The sequence below is a fragment of the Oryctolagus cuniculus genome, chromosome 4 (assembly GCF_964237555.1).
Source record: "Oryctolagus cuniculus chromosome 4, mOryCun1.1, whole genome shotgun sequence".
Taxonomy (NCBI): domain Eukaryota; kingdom Metazoa; phylum Chordata; class Mammalia; order Lagomorpha; family Leporidae; genus Oryctolagus; species Oryctolagus cuniculus.
In genome coordinates, this window is record NC_091435.1 from 167,910,997 (window position 1) to 167,929,043 (window position 18,047).

General features: G+C 43.5%; 1 long non-coding RNA gene across 1 annotated transcript in view; it reads right to left on the reverse strand.

Annotated features, from left to right (window-relative positions):
• The window catches only part of LOC138849406 (uncharacterized), a 294,363-nt gene that overhangs the window by 134,031 nt on the left and 142,285 nt on the right, over window positions 1-18,047 (reverse strand). Inside the window, exon 2 of the long non-coding RNA XR_011388232.1 lies at window positions 13,286-13,632. This is a non-coding gene — a long non-coding RNA (uncharacterized lncRNA). The remainder of the gene's footprint in view (window positions 1-13,285; window positions 13,633-18,047) is intronic.

The window sequence follows — 18,047 nt, forward strand, 5'->3', positions numbered from 1 at the left end:
ACCATACCACCTGATTTAGCTGCTTTGGCTAAACCTCTGCCCAAGTACATGCCCTGGAATCTGGAGACAGGGAGCCATGGGACCCTTCTTGTACCCTGTTACTGGACAACTGATTAAAAGAAGGCAGCCAGAGTCTCCTTCAAGGACATTTGTGTTCAGACACCAACACTGCAGAACTTAGCCCAACTGCAGGGCTCAGAAAATTATGCAAACCAGCTGAGCCTCTGACCCCTACTTTCTGAAATTGGTGCAGTAAATCCATGAGTTTGGGGAGAGTGACAAAGGCAGAGAGGAGAGAGGAGTACCTCAGAGCTTTCTGGTTCCACTATCTACACTTCCTACAAAATACCATTAGAGCCCCTGAATTAAACTGCTTCTCACATGTGCTTCCTTAGATTTCTGCCCCTTGCCACCCAGAGATGCCTGATCACACTGCATATCCTCCGTGAGTCCCTTTGTTATGATTCACAAATCCCTGGGTTAAACCACACCTTTGGGCAATTATTATGTATTTCAACAAAAACCCAATTCTTACAAATGCTCTGGCTCCCATGGTTTTGTGACTATGGAATTTTATTTTTTTTTATTTTTTTTTATTTTTTTTTTTTTATTATTTTTGACAGGCAGAGTGGACAGTGAGAGAGAGAGACAGAGAGAGAAAGGTCTTACTTTGCCGTTGGTTCACCCTCCAATGGCCGCCGCTGCAGCCGGCGCACCGCGCTGATCCGATGGCAGGAGCCAGGATCCAGGTGCTTTTCCTGGTCTCCCATGGGGTGCAGGGCCCAAGCACCTGGGCCATCCTCCACTGCACTCCCTGGCCATAGCAGAGAGCTGGCCTGGAAGAGGGGCAACCGGGACAGAATCCGGCGCCCCAACCGGGACTAGAACCCGGTGTGCCGGCGCCGCAAGGTGGAGGATTAGCCTATTGAGCCACGGCGCCAGCCAGACTATGGAATTTTATTACACAAATGACAAAGCTGGAAACCACATCCCCAGGTTTTCAAGATTCTGTAACACAACAATGTCTATCAAATCCCTTTCCTGTTTTAAAAAAGCAGCAGCAAAAAAGAAACATTATGAACCTACTGAGAGTAACACTGATGCCCAAGCCCCCTACACACACACACACACACACACACACACACAACCACTACTACTTACTCTTTATCACACCTGCCTTTTTCAGTTGTCTGGGATTTCGGGTGGTTTTCTTTTGTTTTGTGCTTTGGCAAGTGGTTGGCAAGCTCAACAGGTTTTGCTGAATTTTGCAGATTGGAAACAGCAACTAACTGGAATCCTTGATGGTAAAACAGAATTGTGCAGAAGGCACTTCCCTTCTCCTTCTTTGTCTTTGCACAGTCAAACAGAATCAATGGCATTTAGGAATAAGGACCAGAATAAGCGAATGTGGTGATTACTCTTTTACACGTGTATGTTTAGTTCTTTATGCCTCGGTCAAAGAGAATGTCACTAGTATGAACTCTTATTAGAAGCTGTTAAAATTTCATAAAATTGTCATGATGTAAGATTCTTCTCTGTAAGGACGTTTGCGGCAAGGAGTTGCTCTCGTGTGCTGGTTAACTGACGTGGTATGGCAGGCCTTTCTCAAGCACTCCATACAAATGCTCAAACACACCCAACTGGGCCTGCTTGCTCCTGAGCATTCGGCAAACTGCAACCAACGTGTACTTGCTTTACCATAAGAATTGAGCTTTTAAATCTGCAGCAAGATATTAAATAAGACTTTTCCTAGAGTTGCCAGATGAAATTCAGTATGGCAGTATGAAATTCAGTCATTTTAGATAAACAACAAATGTCACAGAGGACACGGTATACTTTAAAAACTTTTATTTGCCAAATCTAGCAAATTTAACTTATCTTCTTGTCTCAAACAAATCCCACTGACCCTCCAACACTGAAACCATTGAGTTTTTTTGTTTTTTGTTTTTTTTTTTTCCTTTTATTTAATGAATATAAATATCCAAAGTACAGCTTATGGAGTACAATGCCTTCCCCCCCATAACGTCCCTTCCACCCGCAACCCTCCCCTTTCCCACTCCCTCTCCCCTTCCATTCACATCAAGATTCATTTTCGATTCTCTTTATATACAGATCAGTTTAGCATACATTAAGTAAAGATTTCAACAGTTTCCTCCCACACAGAAACATAAAGTGAAAAATACTGTTTGAGTACTAGTTATAGCATTAAATCTCAATGTACAGCACACTAAGGACAAAGATCCTACATGAGAAGCAAGTGCACAGTGACTCCTGTTGTTGACTTAACAAATTGACACTCTTGTTTATGGCATCAGTAATCACCCTAGGCTCCTGTCATGAGCTGCCAAGGCTATGGAAGCCCCCTGAGTTCACCGACTCTGATCATATTTAGACAAGGCCATGGTCAAAGTGGAAGTTCTCTCCTCCCTTCAGAGAAAGGTACTTCCTTCTTTGATGACCCGTTCTTTCCACTGGGATCTCACTCGTGGAGATCTTTCATTTAGGTTTTTTTTTTTCCCCAGAGTGTCTTGGCTTTCCATGCCTGAAATACTCTCATGGGCTTTTCAGCCAAATCTGCATGCCTTAAGGGCTGATTCTGAGGCCAGAGTGCTGTTTAGGACATCTGCCATTCTATGGGTCTGCTGTGTATCTCACTTCCCATGTTGGATCGTTCTCTCCCTTTTTTATTCTATCAGCTAGTATTTGCAGACACTATTCTTGTTTATGTGATCCCTTTGGTTCTTAGTCCTATCATTATGATCAATTGTGAACAGAAATTGATCACTGGGACTAGTGAGATGGCATTGCTACATGCCACCTTGATGGGATTGAATTGGAATCCCCTGGTATGTTTCTAACTCTACCGTTTGGGGCAAGTCAGCTTGAGCATGTCCCGAATTGCACATCTCTTCCCTCTCTTATTCCCACTCTTATATTTAACAGGGATCACTTTTCAGTTAAGTTTCAGCACTTAAGAAGAATTGTGTATTGATTAGAGTATTCAACCAAAAGTATTAAGTAAAACAAACAAAAACAAATACTAAGAGGGATAACATATTAAGTTGCTCATCAACAGTCAGGGTGAGGGCTGATCAAGTCACCATTGAGTTTTAATATTCCTAAGAAAGCTGCTGGACATGCCTGGCCCCCAGGTCAGATTTGAGGATTCTGCCAGAGCCTTTGCTGGGGGGTCCCTTCATCCTCCACCTCTTTGCTACACTCCTGCAAGATTAATCTTTCCGAGGTTCTACTTCCACATCTATCATCTGCTATCACCTGCAAACTCCACTGATCCAGGGCCACGTGCTGTTTGTCCCTATTTCCTCAGAACCCTGAGAACACAGAGCAGATGTCCAATAAATGTTCCCTGAGATGAAATATTTGCCTGTGGCTTTCTGCTTCAGTTCCAGGCTTTTCTCCCTGTCGTGGAGAGCCCTCACAATCAAGTTTCAGCTGGACAGCCTCATCCTTTTAATTTCTTCCCAAGGAGAGCCTTCTTGCTTATTAAGCTTTGCTCTTGCAAATGAGTTCCACTCCTTCTCTTCCACTCAAATGAATTCCACTCCTTCTGCCCGTTTGTCTCATGTGGGAACCCATCCTGCACGTCTTATCTCTGCCCCTTGAGCCTTTGCCCACACTTTCTCAGAAAGGCAGTTCAAGCACCACAACTTTTTTTTTTTTTTTTTTGGATTATTGCCCCCAATGCCGTCTCTGTTTCATCCAACTGACCACAGAGCATAGACAGTTTTCCCTCCAGTGGTTTGCTGTTTGAACTGTTATTCAGTCCCACCAACTTTGAGGCCCTTAAAATCAAGGAATGTGTTATATATGTCTCTTGTCTGTCCCACTGGCATAATGCTTGCCCAGTAGATACGCCCCACAGAAAGTACTGGGTATTATTTCCATCCCTTCCAGCATCTTCCATCAAATCACAATTTGTGGTTTAGAATCTCCATAAGCAACTAGAGAACAAGGTATTGAGTGCTTCCATTGCTCAGCTTCTCAACTCCCACCCAACCAATACCCAAATGCTCTAGTTTAGAACAGGCTGCTAGGTTCTGGGCCTTGGGTTACTTTAGCTGATGGGCTCCCATGAGCTAAATCCTGTATACTAAAGATATTTTTTAAAAATCTATTTCATTAAAATACAATGCTTAGGAATTTGTTTAGGGAAAGCACTACTTTTTTGGACCCCAAAAAATTTTCATCAATTCAAAATTTTAGAATCCCATCTCGTTTTGATGTGCATTGTTCTAATAGAAGTTGGACATCTTCATGTTTATCAGACATTTGTTTTTCTTCTTCTTTTATTTACTAATTCATATAAAATATATTCAGCTGTGTTCTGGTTTGGGTTCAATTTGAAATCTGAACTTGAGATGACTTTTGGGAGTAAATACCCCAGGTGTCATCGTTGAAGTATAATGTTAGAGAAGACAGATCATGGAGCGCGGTAGATGTGAAAAGCCAACTGGGGTTGTCAAAAATACGTGTTTGCAAGGTTAGTTTTCCAGAATTACCCTTTATCACTGGCCAAGTGAATCACAAATGAACAACTTAAAACCTAATCTTAAGCCCTGTGCTCACATTAGACGTTATGGGATTTTGTTGGGGTAAACTAAATCAGATTTCCAAGAATCAAACATATTGGTAAGTGGGAAATGTCCAGAAGGCAATATCAATAAAGCTGTGTCTGCCACTCCAACTTGACACTGAGACAGAGACAAATCTGGCAGGGGATAGTGGCTACACTGGGCTCTGCAGAGCTGACAGTGGTCCCAAGTAATGAAATCGTAGCATCTGCTCTGGCTGAGTATAAGTTGTTCAGAGCAATTTTTCTGGCTACAGGGCCAAAGTCAGCACTACCCACTGCAGATTTGAGCATCAGGAATGTTGACACAGAGTTCAACATGAAGCAAACTAAGACACGTTGTTGTAAGCCAACCATTATATTAGCTGGGTAGGAAATCGTTTTTAGAGATGACAACAGGCCAGGATACATCATTCCACTTTGTTATGGAAAGATGTTCTTAGGGCATGACTATAGATAAGTGTGCTGAACTATCATGGCCAGACACCAGGACTCTTAATACCATAACTAAGAAATGTTGAATACATAGCACTCTGCAAGGAGGAGTGATCCTGCCTTATCTGCCCAGTTTGGAGACGACGAAAACTATGCATGATCCTTCACAAAGCAAGAACGGGGAGCAGGCAATGAGAATAACCCTCCACCATGCTGAGATCTCTTTCCAGCTCTGATATCATTCAGGGAGGCAATGAGGTTACCAGTGATGCCTCTCTCAACCCCAAATCTCGACCGTCAAAATAATATTAGTAGTAATAATAATAATAGCAGCCACAACAAGGACAGTGCCTTTTCTATGCCAGGGACGGTGCTTTATTTAGCACTTAACATAATCCCATAAGATAGGGCGGACCATTGAGGAAATGACTCGTGGTGTGGCATAAATTCCCAGAGGCCCTTCAGATCTCTGGAGCTTCTGCAGACGTGGGTGAGAGTCTGCGTCCTCAGTTACAGAGCAGACTCAACCCCAGCATCCCGTGCAATACTTGGTGTGAGTCCAGCCTTTGCCTGCATTTCTGCTTCATTATTTCTTCTTCCCTGGTCTTGATTGAATTTCTGTGTGGCCATATAAGGCAATTAGCCCTATAAATGAACCCCATCAAATGTTGAATGGGAACGCTTCCAAACTCAGTCTTAAAAGGTTGAGAGAGGGAAGACTGTGACAAAACACTCTGTCACCTCCGATGCATAGTGAGAAAATCCAGCCCGCTATCTAGAAACTACTCTAAAAAATCCTTGTTTGCATGGCTGTGCTATTCTCAAATGGCTGTTTTTATGATCAACTCCTATTCCAAGTGACAAACGGGAAACAAAACTCTTGAACTTCTGTGCAAAACAATCACCAAGTTTTGTTTTACCGTGGTGACTCAGAGAATTGCAGTTACATTGTCTTGACCTCAGAAGTCTTTGTTTCTGAAAGTAACTACAACTAAACTTTTTTCTTCTCCACTGAAGGGATGTTTGGTGGTCTGTCCTAGGGCAGAATCAATCCAGAGTACATGGCAATCACTTTCTTCCTTATTCTTACAGTTTGGATTGTCAACTCTGATTCTGGGGTCTTTGGATCCATTGGTTAAAAGTTAGGAATTCCACTGTGTGCTCATCAACACATTGCATTCCCTTTTGAGATCTGGCTTTGTCACTTAGTCATGAGATAATGTTAAAATAATGTGGCAGAAGAACTGCAGTAAAAAAGGGGCCAGCACTCTGGTATAGTAGGCTAAGCCTCCGCCTGTGACACCAGCATCCCATATGGGTGCTGGTTTGTGTCCTGGCTGCTTCTCTTCCAATCCAGCTCTCTGCTTATGGCCAGGGAAAGCAGCAGCAGATGGCCCAAGCACTTGGGCCCCTGCACCTATGTGGGAGACCTGGAAGAAGCTCCTGGCTCCTGGCTTTGAATCACTCCAGCTCCAGCCATTGCAGCCATCTGGGGGAGTGAACCAGAATATGGAAGACCCCTTTCTGTCTCTCCCTCTCTTAATCTGTAGCTCTACCTCACAAATAAATAAATAAAAATCTTTTAAAAATGTAATTGCGACAAAGTTAAATAATCTATTGGAGACTTCATTAGGAAATGGACATCAAAAGAAGATTTTATTCATCTGGGAAGCCTTTAGTGGGCACCATTCCACGGACTGCAGACAGTGAAGGCTGACACATGGAGAGATTACCACAATCCTTGGAAGCATGTGGACCTCGCTTTTGCTGGACTGGGGTCTTCTGGATCTCAAAGGTGACTTGGCTTCTCTTTAATTTTGTTTTGAGACTATTGACACACGCGTAGTTGTTCCCAATTTTCCCCACTGGTAACATCATCCATAACTGTAGTGTATTATCACAACCAGGACATCGACGTTGACTGAATCCACCTAACTTAATCATAGTTCATCCATTCTGCAAGCACTACCTGTGGATGTGTGTATGTGTGTGTGTGTGTGTGTGTGTGTGAGTGTGTGTGTGGGTGGGTGTGTTTAGCTCTATGCAATTTTATTGTGTGTGTAGATTTGTGTGACTAACACAGTCAAGACACGGAAAAGCTCCAGGGCATCCCCTAATTTATTCCCTGTCTGCATGAGTTTTTTTCATTGTAAGAATGCTTTGTTTTCGAATGGAATTATACAGTGTAAGCTGTTCGTTTTTGCTTTTCTTACTAAGTATCGTTTGCCTGAGAACCATAAAAGTTGTTGCATAAATCAATAATTCATTCCTTTTTCTTGCTGAGTGGTATTCCAAGGTATAGATATAACACAATTTGTTTTTTGTTTTTTGGTTTATTTTTTATTTTTATTGACAGACAGAGTGGACAGTGAGAGAGAGAGAGACACAGAGAAAGAGAGAGAAAGGTCTTCCTTTTGCTATTGGTTCACCCTCCAATGGCCGCCACAGCCAGCGTGCTGCGGCCGGCACATCACGCTGATCCGAAGGCAGGAGCCAGGTGCTTCTCCTGGTCTCCCAGGCGGGTGCAGGGCCCAAGGACTTGGGCCATCCTCCACTGCACTTCCGGGCCATAGCAGAGAGCTGGCCTGGAAGAGGGGCAACCGGGACAGAATCCAGCGGCCCGACCTGGACTAGAACCCAGTGTGCCAGCGCTGCAGGCAGAGGATTAGCCTATTGAGCCGCGGTGCTGGCAGATATAACACAATTTGTTCAATCACTCACACACGGAAACACATCTGGGCTGTTTCCAATTTGGAGCTGCTGTGAACATTTGTGAGTGAATTTTTGTGTGAACATAATTTTCATTATCTGTGATAAATGTCCAAGAGAACAATTCCTAGGTTGTGTGGTAAGTGTATTTTTAATTTTATAAGAGACTGCCAAGTGATTTTTCTACAGTGGTTGTACCGTTTTTCATCACCACAGCCATGCACAGGCAGCCTACTTTCTCCACACTCCTGCCAGCATTTGGTAATACTGTTGCTTTTAGAAGTTATTCCAGTCATTCTGATTGGTGTAGTATACGTCACTGTGGATTTAATTTGCATTCCCCAGATGGCAGATGATGTTGTACATCTTTTCATGTGCTTATTGGCCATCTGTACGTTCTCTTCAGCAAAACGTCTGTTCATGTATTTTGCCCATTTTCTAATTGGATTATTTGTTTAAATTTTATGGTTCAATTTTAAGAGTTCTTTATGTATTTTAGATACAAATCCTTTGTCAAATTTGTGGTTTACAAATATTTTCTCCAGTCTGTAGTTTGCATTCTTATCCTGTCAACAGAGTCTTTCACAGCAAGGCTCCTTTGATCAGTTTTTGCTCCTGTGGACCAAGCTTTGGGTACCAAGTCTAAGAACTCTTTGCTAAGCTTTGCTGGGTTTGGAAGATTTTCCACTCTGCTTTTCCCCAAAAGTTTTTTAGTTTTCATTTTACATATAAACCTATTGTGCACTTTGAGTTAATTTTTATATAAGGTATGGAGTTCAGGATGAGGTTTTTTTTTTTTTTTTTTTTTCTGTTTTTCTTTTCCTTAAGAGTGTCCAATTGCTCCAGCAGCATTTGTTGAAGAGATGATTTTCATCCCGCCTGGATGGTTTTTCCACTCTTGTCAAACATCAGTGAGGCACACCCCTGTGGGTCAGTAGATGAGTTCTCTTTTTGATACCACTGATCTATGTGCCTACCCCTCCAGCAATTCCCTCTGTCTTGGTTACTAGAACTATATAGCAAGTGTTAAGATCAAGTAAGGAGCCAGCCTTGTGGTACAGTGGGTTAAGTGCTGCTTGCACCACCAGCTTCCTATATCAGAGCGTCAGTTCAAGTCCCAGATGCTCCACTTCTCATCCAGCTCCCACCTGGGAAACAGCAGATGATAACTCAAGAGCTTGGGCCCCAGCCACCCACTGGAGACCTGGATGGAGTTCCTGGCATTTAGCTTGGCCTCGCTCAGCCCCAGCCATTGCAGTTATTTGAGGAGTGAACCAGTGAATGAAATATCTCTTTATCTCTGTCTCTCCCTTTCTCTCTGTCACTCTACCTTTCAAATAAATGAAATAAATCTTTTCTTAGAAAAACATTAGGTAGAATGATTACCTCTAAATTCTGCTTCTTCCTGACATTATCTATTCGAAGTCCTGTGTATTTTCACATAGGTTTTAAAATAAGTTTATATCTATTTTAAAAAGCACAGTGTGCTGTACAATCACTTAATTGGGCCCTTGCATAAAATGATACACAAAAATTAATACATAAGTGGATCAAAGACTTAAATGTAAACCCTAAAACCATAAAATTCCTAGAAGAAAACATGGGCAACATGGGAAGCAGACACATAGAATGACAAATACCCAAAACAGCATCCTGATCTCAGAATCAGCCCTAAGGCCTGACTGAAAACACCATGACAGCATTTCAGGCATGGAAAGCCAAGACCTAGTGGCAAAAACAGTTCTGAATGAAGGATCTCTGTGAGTGAGATCCCAGTGGAAAGAAAGGGCCATCAAAGAAGGATGCACTTTTCTCTGAAGGGAGGAGAGAACTTCCCCTTTGACTATGGCCCTGTCTAAAAACTGACGGAATTTGTGAACTCAAAAGATTTCCATAGCCTTGGCAGCTCATGTCAAGAGCCTCAGGTGAGCACTGACATCATAAATAAGAGTGTCAGTTACATCAACAACAGGAGTCACTGTGCACTTGCTCCCCATGCTGGACCCCTGTCCTTAATGAGTTGTACTATAAGAATTAACAGTAAAACTTGTCTTCAAACTGTAGTTAATACTTTGTGTGTCTATGTGGCTACAAATAATTGAAATCTCTCCTTAGTAAAGAGTTGGTCTTCTGTATATAAAGTCAATTAAAAACAGATTTTAATGGAAAATGGAATGGGAGAGGGAGTGCAAGGTGGGAAGGGAGTGTGGGTGGGAGGGAATGTGGGGAAGGAACACTATACATACGAAAATTTCTATTCATTAAATAAAAATCTTAAAAAAGCTTCATATCACTGGATTCAGCAATATTTCTTGGATATGACATAAAAGGCCCAAGAAACAACAGAAAAAATGAATGAATTAGGATTTACGAGAAGTTTTTTAAATTGTGCATCGAAAGACACCATAAGATTTTAAAAGAAGGAAGTATACAGAATGAGAAACAATATTTATATATTATATATCTGATGAAAATTAATGATCTTTATGAAGATTATGATATTTGGAGAACTCCTGCATCCTAAATTTGAACCCCACAAAGCCCAATTTAAGAATTAGAAAGTGATTTTAATAGGCATTTCTTCAAGGAATATATATAAATGGGAGCCAGCACTGTGGAGTAGTAGGTAAAGCATCCCATATGGAACCGGTTCACGTCCCAGCTGCTGCATTTCAGATCCAGCTCCCTGCTGATGAGCCTGGGAAAAGCAGCAGAAGGTGGCCCAAGTGCTTGGGCCCTGCATCCACGTGGGAGACCGGGAAGAAGCTCCTGGCTCCTGGTTTCTGTCTGGCATAGCTCTGGTGGTTGCAGCCATCTGGGGCGTGAACCCGTGGGCTGGAAGATCTTTCCCTTTGTCTCTCCCTCCCTTTCCATAACTCTTTCAAATAAATAAACCTTTTTTAAAGAAAGAAGATAATAGAAATGGCCACTAAGTACATGAAAAGATGCTCAACATCACTCATCATCAGGGAAATGCAAATCGAAACTGCAGTAAGATCCTGTGTCGCGTTCATTAGCTATCAGTAAAACATAAACAACAAGCCAGGAATGTGGAGAAACTGCAAGCCTGTGCCCTGTTGGTGGGAATGCAAAGTCACACAGCCTCTGTGCCAAACAGTGGGGCAGTTCCTCATAAAAGTGAAAAATAGAGTAACCATATAATCCAGTAATTCTGCGCTTACAGCCGAAAGAATTCAAAGCAGGCTCTCCAAGAGATATTTGTACACCCATGTACTTAGCAGCAAAATCAGGGAAGCTATCCAGGTGTCCATCAACAGATGAATGGAAAAAGAAAATGCGGTATACAGTCAGCCCTCTTTCTACACTGCTGCTACACTCGTGATTCAAGCAGCCTTGTATGGAAAATATTTAGGGGGCAGGCATTTGGTGAAGCAGTTAACATGCCACCTGAGATTCCCATATCCATACTGAAGTGTTTGGTTTTGAGTCTCGCCTCTGCTTCTGATCCAGCTCTGTGCTAATGAACACTCTTGGAGGTTGGGTAATGGCTCAAGCTCTTGAGTCCCTCACTGATGTAGGAGATGTGGATTGAGTTCTTGTCTCCTGCCTTCAGCCTGGCTCCATTCCATATGTTGCATGCTTTTAGGAGAGTGTACAAGAAGATAAAAGATTTCTCTCTCTCTCTCTCTCTCTCTCTCTCTCTCCCCCTCACCATCCCTACATTAAAATAAATATATTAATATTTTTTAAAAGAAAGTATTTGGAAACAAATTGCACACTGAATGTGAACAGACCTTTTTTTTCCTTGTAATTAGTCCCTAAGCAATACAGGAGAACAATTACTTAGATAGTACTTATGTTGTATTAGTTATTAAAAATAGTCTAGAGTTAAAGGACACAGTGGGATGTGCATAGGGACTTTGGAATCCATAGATTTTGCTGTGGGGCGGGGGAGTGGGGGTGTCCTGGAACCATTCCCCTGAGAATACAGAGGAACAGCCGCACAATGGGCTAAAACACTACATTGAAAGAAGGGAACTTCTTTTTTTTTAAGATTTATTTATTTTATTTGAAAGTCTGAGATAGAGAGAGAGAGAGAGAGAGAGAGAGAGAGAGAGAGATCTTCTACCCACTGATTGATTTTCCAGATGGCTACCACAGTTGTGGCTGGACCAAGCCAAAGCCAGGACCAGGAGCCAGGATCTAGGAGCTTCTTTCAGGTCTCCCACGTGGGTGGCAGGGGCCCAGGTACTTGAGCCATTTTCCGCTGCTTTCCCAGGCCATTGGAGGGAGCTGGATTGGAAGGGGAGCAGCCAGGACACAAACCCAGGCCCGTATGGAATGCCAGCCTCACCTGCAGTGGGCTTTACCTGCTACACCACAATGGCAGCCCAAAAGGAAGGGATTTCTTACACATAACACATATGGAGGAACTTCGTGGGCATTGTGTGAAATGGAGTAAGTCAATCACACCAGAGGAAAACCAAAAAAAAAAAATGTGTGATTTCATTTACCTGAAGTACCTGGCAGTGCCAAATTCATGGAGACAGAAGTTAGAGTGGTGACTGCCAGGGCGCTGGGAGGAGGGGAGAACAGCATTGTCCAACGCGTGCAGTGTTAGTTTTACCATATGGAAATGAGGGACTAAGCACAGAAGTGGACAAGGGTGTTGAGTGCTTTCCAGCAGTCACTGGCTCCACCCCACCTTGCGTGCCAACCCAGCACACTCAGTTTCCCATGATGCACCTGAGTCTCCCCTCCAGAAAGAAGATGCCTTTAGCAGGTGTGCACTGAGCTTCACATGCAGACCCCATGAAAACCTTCCCTGAGGACGTGATCCATACAGAACCCCACCAAACTCCACCAATTATTGGGGACCCAATAAAGGGGGCCACTGAACCAAGGTGGGATGCATTTTTCTCTCCAGGAGGCACCTTCTCCACATGGTGTACAGCTCCCCTCAGGGGGCTTCCTGTGTTCACCTCTGAACGTGCACTCATTTGCTCTCTGCAGATAAATCCTGCTCTCGTTCTTGTACTTTCTCTGTCTCTACACTGAATTCTTATCTCACATAAAGGCAAGAACCTGGAATAAAATAGTTGGGCCCCTTACCCCCACCACATAAAGTGGTGATCCAGCCCACAACACAAACTGTCATGGAGATGGATGAAGGGATGGTTGCTCATCATTGTTAACGTATTTAATACCACTGAACTGTACACTTAAAATTAGTTAAGGTGGTCAATTTTGTGTTGTGTGTTTTTCACTACAATGAAAAAAAGTTCAAAAGAGAAGAAAACAACATACTGAGATTTTGCTAGAATTGTACTGAGCTGATAAATGGATTCAGGGACAATTGATACTTGTGTTGAGTCTTGCAGTCTTAGAAAAGATCAATCAACAAATCTAGAAAAATCTTCTAAAAAGCATGTCCCACCTGTGTTTCCCACACCCCAGATGAAATCAAGGTGATATCAGGAGAGGGTAGGAAGATTTGGCCACCGGAAAGGGCTGAAAGTCCATTCTAATTTTTGCTCAATTTATGCATTCTCTCGCAATGGCCATTCACCCAGAAACAGAGTGACTCACCTGGTCCATCAGGTTGAAAGGTCTTGTTAAAATGCAGGCATCTGAAGGCTGTGACATTCCTTGAATTTGCTGGAATCTAGCACAACTTTCTTGTTAGCATTTAGGCTGTCACACTGGTTGTGGACACACCCAAGCTCCTCACGTAACCTCAGGAGTGAAGTTTTTCATTGACAAAAGGGAGCTAATGGTTCTCATCTCACACTTGAGTGAGGTTTTATGAAGTACTGGGTGCCTTCTTTGTTGTCTATATACTGTTACAATCCCTCTGCCGTCTCATAGGCACCAAGACTGTGCAGTGGAGTCCCACATTCTGTTTAGGTATTCTTGGAGAAGAAATCCGGAGTGAGCTGCTCTGCAAAAAAAGAAGAGAAATGGAAGACTTTGGGTCATTCAGGGCTAGAAGAGAAGAAGAGACCTTCCCCCAGAGGGAGAGCTTCATATTAAAGCAGATGTGGCTACAAGACTAAAGCAGGGGCTGGCACTGTGGCGTAGTGGGTTAAAGCCCCGGCCTGAAGCTCCAGCATCTCATATGGGCGCCGGTTGGAGACCCAGCTGCTCCACTTCCGATCCAGCTCTCTGCTCATGGCCTGGGAAAGCAGTAGAAGATGGCTCAAGTACTTGGGCTCCTGCATCCATGTGGGAGAACTGGAAGAAGCTCCTGGCTCCTGGCTTCGGATCAACGCAGTTCCAGCCATTGCAGCCAGTTGGGAAGTGAACCATCAGACGGAAGACCCCCACCCCACCCCCCGCCACACCTCTCCTCTCTCTGTGTAACTCTGACTTTCAAATAAATAAACAAATCTTTTTTAAAAAGAAAAAAAGGCTAAAGCAGATTCAAGGCAGGGAAGCCCAAGTGGCAAAGGAAGCCAGAAGGACACAAGCATCTGCCCTACTCACATCCCCACCCTAAATCTTGGATTTAAAGCTCCATGGACCGTATAATTCAAGCACTAAAGGCAAGTTTGTATAGATCTCAAGTTTATGCATATATATACAGGCAGGAATGTCTTCAGCTGATTTCTGGATTATATATATTTGCATTCATATATGAACAACAATAGAATAATGAAATCTCCAGTCCTTGGGTGGTTTTCTCAAGCAGAAAAGGGGGGAAGGTTCTTTGTTCTGCTATTCCAGTTTTGATCTTTCATTCATTCTCTAAGGGCATAAGTGATTGTTTGTAAATGCTTCCATCAGTTAAACCACTCTTGAGAGTTTTTTTGCTTGTAGTCGTTGTTTCCTGCTGTGGATTTTAACACAGAAGCCATTCCTTTTGAACCAGAAGTAGTGACAACCAGCACCCAACTGCCCATCTGTTAGATTCCTTTGTTTGCGGGCTCTTTTGCTTATATTCACGTAGAGTACACAATTCATTATAAGCCTGAACTGTGTGTGTCTGCTGGGTAAGAGAACCCGAGGAGAGACTGGAACAGGAGGTTTGCTACTGTGTGGTCCAGCCATCCCAGCCACATTCAAGCACGCAAATCTAAAGCAAGAGCAGGCAAACCTGCCCACAACCTCTGGAGTGGCTATAGGGGAAAAGGCAGGGTGTGTGCGTCAGATTCCCTTTCTTGGGTATTTGAAAACACAAAAGCCTGAGAGAAAAAGAAAGTCAGGAGACTGCTGTAGAGGCCCTGAGGAGTCATGAGCAAGCCAGAATTAGCAGGAAGCAAGTCAACAGGAAGAGGAGGATGAAGCAGACATGAGAAAGTCGGTTGCACCCCATTAACCTCAACCTGTGTCCGCTCCAGGCATGAGCAGAGAGCCACGTCCTTTGCTTTCCTTCTTACCTCCTCTCTTCCTCCTCCTCCCAGCTCCTCTTTCTTTCCTTCCATCCACCGATGCACAACAGTAAGAGTTGATCCCAGAGCTGATGGCAACACATCACTCTAAGTCCCCCGTTTGTCCGTACCCAGGCTGAGCTCAAGAAAGGATGCAATGACCTCACTGTCACTTGTCTAATGGCATCAAACCCTTCCTTTGTCTTTTCAGAATGTCCAGATGGAGGCAAGTCTGAGAATGTAAGCATTTCCAATCGCCGTTTTCTCTAGTTGAATCTAATTGTAGCATCAGAAAGAGAGAGAGAGAGAGAGAGAGAGAGAGACAGACAAGCTCGGTGCAAACCTCCCAGTCAACAGTTGATCGTATATATCAATAGTTAAATAAAAAACAACAAGGTGATATGGGGTGGCAAAAGTGGAATGTTGTATTTGCTGTCGCTTGTGAAATGGTGGGGTTGTGAGGAAGAGAGAGAAAGATCTATGTGGAAGTAGCATCGCTATGGGCCACAAAATATAGGTGTGCGGGGGGAAAATATAGCTGAACGTATTTCCAGGATGTGGCAAGCGGATGTGGCTCAACCAGAGCAATTTATAGCCGCAAGTGACATCATAAAACCCCACCATCATAAAACAGGGCACGGAAGCTGCTTTTAGACTTGGAGGATCAAACAGCTAGATTCAAAACCCAGATAATAGAATAACAACTGCTGCTTAACAGGGAGCGGGAGATAAAAATAATTTGTTGCACTTCACTGCATTCTATCCCACACCTCTAACACAGCAATCCTGAGTCGTTAATTTATTAGCGGATTTGTGTGGTTACCACAGCTGAGGAGAAACGCTATCAGTGGTGGAAGACACGGTAGACAGGAAATCCTTAGCCAGCAGTTCAAGAGCAAGACTTTCCAAGCCAGAGCAAGCAGAGGAGCAGGTGAACTGAGTCAGAGGTGGAGAATTCCTGCCCTAGACCAGTGAAAAAGACCTACATGAAGTAATCTATTCTTAATTTTTCAAAAGCAATTTAAAAATAGTCTAGAGGTTAGTATTTCTTATTTAATTAAGCAATTAAAAGAACTTCTTGAAATGAATTTAGTTTCTGGTTTTGACATCAACCATAAAGTCCCAGCTAATAACAACAATAAATAATAATATAGGGGCTGGCGCTGTGGCATAGCAGGTAAGGCCGCCACCTGCACTGCCGGCATCTCGTGCAGACGCCGGTTCTAGTCCTGGCTGCTCCACTTCCAATCCAGCTCTCTGATGTGGCCTGGGAAAGCAGTAGAAGATGGCCCAAGTCCTTGGGCCCCTGCACCTACGTGGGAGACCCGGAAGAAGCTCCTGGCTCCTGACTTCAGATCAGCCCAGCTCTGGCCGTTGCAGCCATCTGGTGAGTCAACCAGTGGATGGAAGACCTCGCTCTCTTCCTCTACCTCTCTGTAACTCCGCCTTTCAAATAAATGAATAAATCTTTAATAAAAAAATAATCTAAAATACCCACTCTTTTTCCCCGAAAGTCTTCTTCGTCAACCTGGCAAATAGCAATGCACTAAAGGAATATTTTCATCAATGTGTCCAAATATTTCTTTTGAAGTAGAATTTGGTTTGAGATAGCCCCAGGAGATGTTGTGGAAGCAAAGGGCAATCCCGGAATTGAACGCACATATTGTGTAAAGTGTATTTTGCCTTCACTGCATCCTAAGCCAGAAATGAAAAAGATCAGAAAGCAGCCTACCAGATACTGCAAAGGGACTAGGTGTTTCAGTAGGTTTGCAAGAGTGCAGCAAACAGGACCGTGTCACCACCACAAAACAACCCAGACCCTTGAGTTCCCAGCTGCAAAGCTGCCCAGCAGAGAAGAGAATGCTGCTGCATTTGGAGCTCAGTGACAGGGTGCGGTGTCCCAAAGCATAAAGGGAGGAAGAGGGGCGGGCCTGCAGGGATGAGGAGCAGGTGCATTCTGGAAGTGGAAAATTATTCTTTCAAGCATAGAAGAACAATCTTTAAAAGGAACTATGGGAGAAGCAATGCATGAAGAGTGTCCCTAGGAAGGGGAAGTGTAAAGGAAATCATAAAATCCACTCTATAGCCAAGACCACAGATAACTGAACAGAAAAATCAATCAAGAAGAATGGTCATCTCCAAGTAATGAACCATTTTACTGAGTGTCCAATCTCCAGTCCCACACCCAGATTCCTAATAAGAGAAAATATGTACACACACACACACACACATGCGCGCGCATGCACACACATGCCCAGAGGAAAAGCATCCCAGGGCCCTCACACAGGAGGAGGCAATGGGAAAACGCATTCACAAGGACTTTATAATTGCTTGGCGTTTTGTTATTCCTCTTCCCTCACATTTCTGCTGATGGTGATTGGGATTGTTTTTTGAAATCATGATCTGCCACTGCAGACTGTAATTACACAACGATGGCATTATAAATGAAGGTTACTGCCAGAAATAGCACAGCACAGAGGGGTGCAATTTGTCTTTGTGGATGCAATTGTATGTGGCTATGTTTATAGATAACCCCTGTTTTCGTGGCATTTGGAAATCATCGACTAATCCAAGCAAGGGGGGTCTTAGGAAAAAAATTCTCCGTCTTATTTTCTGTGGAGAAAATAGAAGGCAGTTTCTTCTGATCACAACAAATGGGAGTAACGAAGTAAGAGTTAGGCTTACGCTGTGCTCAGTCCCTCAACTGCCACGTGGTCCCATGAGCATCCATAGCACTTGGGTAGCAGAAATCCAGCTGGGGCAGCCCATTTGTCAGCAGTGGCTGACAGCACCTCTGGAACCTCAGGGGGTATTCCTTAAGCCCTGCTCTCCCCTAGTGCTTCTCATTCTTGTCTGCAGGATTTTCAGCCAATCGCTTTGGGAATGAGTAAGGAAGTAACTCAGCTTCTTCCATGCCCAGGGAAAAGTAAAGTTCTGACGTGTGATCCACAAGTGTCTGGTTCTAAAATACATTAAAATTC